At 39.6% G+C, this 5,105-nt stretch overlaps 1 pseudogene; it reads right to left on the reverse strand.

Moving 5' to 3' along the window:
* Window positions 1-878: 878 nt before the first annotated feature.
* On the reverse strand, window positions 879-2,706 carry LOC103259416 (annotated as a pseudogene).
* Between the last annotated feature and the right edge of the window lie 2,399 nt (window positions 2,707-5,105).

A 5,105-nucleotide genomic window follows, 5' to 3' on the forward strand; every position in this document is an offset into this window, starting at 1 on the left:
GGCCACTTGGAAGGCTGAGGTGGAAGAATTGCCAGAGTCCAGCAGGACGCTGGGGTGGCGACGAGCATGCTATTACACGTCAACCTGGGCAATGGAGTGGGACTCTAACTAAAAATATATATATATTTAATTAAATTAATTTTATTTTGAGTCAGAATTGCACTCTATTGGCCAGATTGGAGTGCAGTGGCATGCTCATAACTACCACAGCCTCGACCTGCTGGGCTCAGGTGATACTTCTGCCTCAGCCTTCCAAGTAGCTGGAACTATAGGCACTCACCACTATACCCAGCTAATTTTTTGATTTATTGAAGGGACAAGGTCTTGCTAAGTTGCTCAGACTGGTCTCCAACCCCTCAGGCAATCTTCTTGCCTCTGCCTCCCCAAATGCTGGTATTACAGGTTTGAGCACTGTGCCCAGTCTTAAAAATTAAAAATAGAAAAAATCACAGTCTTGTGATACTTGCTATGTGTGTGTGTTTATGTACACATCACATTACACAAAGATTCACATAATGATTCTATATATATTGGATTGTGCTGTTATTCCTATTTTTTACTCTGAATTCCAATCAGAAAAGTTTTACAGTCAACATTACAGAGTTATGTTCAGAAGGGGAAGACTTTCTAGCTCATTGTTTGAGTTCTAGCTCACTTATGTACTCACTGGAGTGGGAGTAACTCATTAAGGTAGATTACAGTCCATTGGCATGGATATTTCCTGTTCCACATGTTGAGAGAACCATGTCTGATGAAAAACAAGCATATAGAATAACTGCTGTCATTGTACCAAGTACATAGTGTATCTTGGTTAATGTTCTCTAATATGTTCCTTTGAGTTTCCTAATTCTCCAGGAAGGTTGTGGTACATTCCATATTTATGCTATTATTTGCAAATACCTTTACTTTGCTAGTTCTTAAATTAGATCTTCATTTACTTATGAAAAGAGATCCTCTTCAGGTTTTGTTCCACCTAGGTAGATAAGTTCCCATGTAATATCCTGAATTTCTTGTCTGTGCTTTATATTCATGAGTCACACATGGCCACCAAAGTACCCCGGGGGGTCTGGAGGCCTGTAGACTCGTGTACTCCTCTCTCTCCTGTGTTCTTCATATGGAACGGTCAAAAAATTGCTCCTATTCCATACAGTGTCAATAGGCTTATAATTAGTTTTAAAATTTTTTATTGTAAAGATGTGGGGTACAATTCAGGGTTAGGTATACAAACATTGATCATGCAGGTACCCCTGTTAATGAGGTATGCCCCTCCCTTCCCTAGCAGTTTCCCTCAACTGCCAATTCCACACCCCCCAACAATTTCCTATTACTGCCAATAGCTTTCTTATAGCATTATAATTGTTCAAGGTCATCTTATGAGTGAGAACATATGGAACTCCGTTCTCTGTTTCTGTGATAAATCATTGAGTATGATCGACTCCAAATCCATCCAGGTTGCTGCAAAGTTCATATATATTGTCGTTCTTTATGGCTGTATAATATTCCATTGTGTATATGTACCACATTTTTTAATCCAGTTCAGCTTCGATAGACAACATGGTTGGTTCTATGTTTTTGCTATTGTGAATAGAACTGCAATAAACATACGTGTGCAGGTATCTTCTTTGTAGAATAATTTGAGTTCCTCCGGGTATATTCCCAATAGGGGAATTGCTGGGTCATATGGAAGGTCAATTTCTAGTTCTTTCAGAAATCTCCAGACTGTTTTCCAGAAAGGTTGTACAAGTTTGCATTCCTACCAGCAGCGTAGAGACATTCCTTTTTCTCCACATCCTCGCCAGCATCTGTTGTTGTTGTTTTATTAATGATGGCGATTCTTACAAGGGCTTGGTGGTATCTCAATGGTAGTTTTGATTTGCATTTCTCTGATGATGAGTGAGGCTGAGCACTTTTTCATGTGTCTGTTGGCTGCCCGTATGTCTTCTTTTGAGAAGTGACTATTCATGTCTTTTGCCCACTTTTTAAAGGGGCTGTTTGTTATTTTCTCTTCGGTGTGTTTGAGTTCCTTGGTTAGGCCTTTGTCAGATATACGGTTGGCAAATATTTTTTTCCCATTCTGAGGGCTGTCTCCCTGCTATCTTGATGGTTTCTTTTGCTTTGCAGATGCTTGTTAATTTGATGAGGTCCCACTTATCCATCTTATTTCTTAAGGTATTGTCCTTTAGCGTTCTGAGTAGGAATTGGTTCCCAGTTCCAATTTCCGTAAGAGTGTCTCCTCCGTTTTCTAAGATTCTTTGAGGTTTTATGTTTAGGTCTTTGATCCATTTAGAGTTAATTTTTATGTATGGTGATAGGTAGGTAGGTAGGGGTCCTGTTTCAGTCTTCTGCGTGTGGTCAGCCAGTTTTCCCAGCACCATTTACTGAATAGGTTTTCAAGAGGCTTTTAATTTCAAGAAAATCTTCAATGATTAAAATAGGAATTTCCTCAGCACTTCCCTAGTCTGTTGGTACCAGAGAGTGTCTTGGGCTTTCCACCCAGCAGGAAATGACTGGCATCATTTTTTCTATATTAAGGGCTTCGTTGTACTGCAGCCATCCATTTTTATCTGTCTCTATGTCAGACCATGGCTTGTAGAAATCATCCTGAGATAGGACACTACAATTTGGGAGCTGTTTCTGCAAGTTCTTAGCTAGTGTTGTCTTCCTACCATTTTTCTCACAACTGAATCCAATGATAAAAGTTTTCATACTTAGCTGTGAAAATCATGGCTTCCTAATATTTCTTCTGTGTAAAAAGGTACAGTGTGGCTGGAGAGACACTTAGAACAGTGGTTCCTAAAGTTCATCACTGTTCATGCTGCTTCTCATTCCTGTGTGTTCAGGTGCGTGGTGAGCAATCTATGCTGTGCTAAGCTGGAGCCTCCCAGGGGACGAGCTGTGGAGAAGAGCCTGGTGGAGATAGGGCTGTTGTTCTCTGACTTCTCAGCTTATCCAGAATATTCCACACTGAGTATTACTGCTTAAGGTTGTGTCCCATTTCCATTAACAAGCCCGGCACATGTTCAAGTCTTCTCAGGCAAAGTAGCAGAGGCCATGGGCACTAGCTCACCGCTACCAGCAGCTGGTGACCCTAGGAAGCCCAAACCTCTTTTCCCCACACCCCTTCTAGGTTAGCGGGGTGCCAGAAAGGGGTGGCCACTCAGAGGCTCCTTCACACCTGGGCAAGATGTTATGCTGGGTTCCACCCCTGTTGAGGTGGTATTTAAAGTAGGATATTTCTCAAACGCCAGGCTTCAGGCTCTTCTCCATCCTTGGCCTTCCAAAGAGCTGGGATTACAGGCATGAGCCACTGTGCTTGGCCACTAAAGTAGAATATTTCTAGTAATAAGATCAAAGGTAGTTTATTTTTTAAAATACTACCCCTTGCTCACAATTATTACACATTTTAGTTTTAGTAGATTTTAGTTTTCATTTTATATTTAAATGATTCAGTGATCTGTCAATCTTTTTTAATCACAAATTATATTAATTCTCTTATACTAAATCATTTATATTATGTGAGTTTATTTTTTAAAGAAATGCTACTAGTGTTATATATTCTGATCTTATTCTTATTTTCAGATTTTACTAAACATCCTGTATCAAGGCCAAATCAATTAAATGGACTCCTGTAAGTGTGCCTATTCTGCCAAATCATACAGAACCTTGGAAAAGAGCAAACCACACTTGATCATGATCTTCCCACTTCTGGTGAGATCCTGGGCTGATTAAGTAGGACTTTTAGATTCAAAAGTACAGTGTTTTGTTTTCCTTGATGTGCTATGGGCTACTAACATATTCTTGATTCCACCTCCATCCAATTTTGGGATATTTTTGAGGATAATATTTGATTAAATCTACTCCTTTTCTGAACATTGATTTTAAAATGATAGTTTAAACATTAAGAGCCCAGAAATGCTGTATCAGAATCTTCTCTTTCTTTTCTTAGTTACTGATATGGTTTGCATGATTGTCCTTTCCAAATCTCATGTAAAAATGGGATCCCCAGTGTTGGTGGTGGGGACTCGTGAGAAGTGTTAGGGTCACTGGATCAGATGATTCGTGAATGGCTTGGTGGCATCCTCACAGTAATGAGTGAGTTCTCTATTCATATGTGAGTCGGTTGTTTAAGAGCCTATCTCCTCCCCTCTCTTGCTTCCACTCTCACCATGTGATACACCTGCTCCCTTTTGCCTTTACCACTAGGGAAATCTTCCTGAGGCCTCATGAGAGCCTGAGCAGATGCCAGCACCAGGCAGAATCCTGAGCCAAGTGGTTTTTTTCTTTATAAACTACCCAGCCTCGGGTATTACTTTACAACAACACAAAATGAACTGATAAAGTTACTAGTTTTTATATTTTATGCTGTGAGATCTTAGTCTTTTTCCTAGTCTGTTTCTATGTGAACTTTGGCTGATATATTCCTATTTTTAAAATATATATACTTTGATATTAAGATGTGAAGAAATCATTTTCTGCACAATATTATCCTTCAGGGAAAAACTGTAGCCCCTGTGGGGACGCACACCAGCAAGTTATTGTTGCAATGTTGGTGAAGGTTTATTTCTTGGCAACATTTTATGTCAGCCACAAAAAAAAAGGTAGCCAAAAACTGGAGTTCTGGGGTACTGAGCTGGATTTCTAATTTCACTTCACCTGGTACCTAAAAGCAGGATTGTCACTCTTGCTTGAGTATCATTTAGCATTTGAAGCGGAGGAAAAATTTTCAAGAAAATTGCTTGTCCTGCTAATTTTGACTGGAGGATTTAATTTGAATGTCAAATGGAATGGGACTGTATTTATCTCATGTCCTTGGTAATGTTGTAATATTGATTACAGCTATAATATCTGTTACAGTTGACACCAACTTCTAGCCAATTCTCCTCCTTTGGTTTTTGATACATAGTATTATATTTTCTATCTAGTTTATTTATTTTATTTTTTTAATCTCTCTGTCTTTTTTGCAGATCTCACTCTGTCACCCTGGCTGGAGTGCAGTAGCATAATCACGACTCACTGTAGCCTCAACCCTCTGGGTTCAGGCAATCCTTCTACTTCAGCCTCCTGAATAGCTGGGACAATAGGTATTTGCCATCATGGCTGGCTAA

The sequence above is a fragment of the Carlito syrichta genome, unplaced genomic scaffold, assembly GCF_000164805.1.
Source record: "Carlito syrichta isolate Samal-C Ts95f unplaced genomic scaffold, Tarsius_syrichta-2.0.1 Scaffold302716, whole genome shotgun sequence".
Lineage (NCBI taxonomy): Eukaryota > Metazoa > Chordata > Mammalia > Primates > Tarsiidae > Carlito > Carlito syrichta.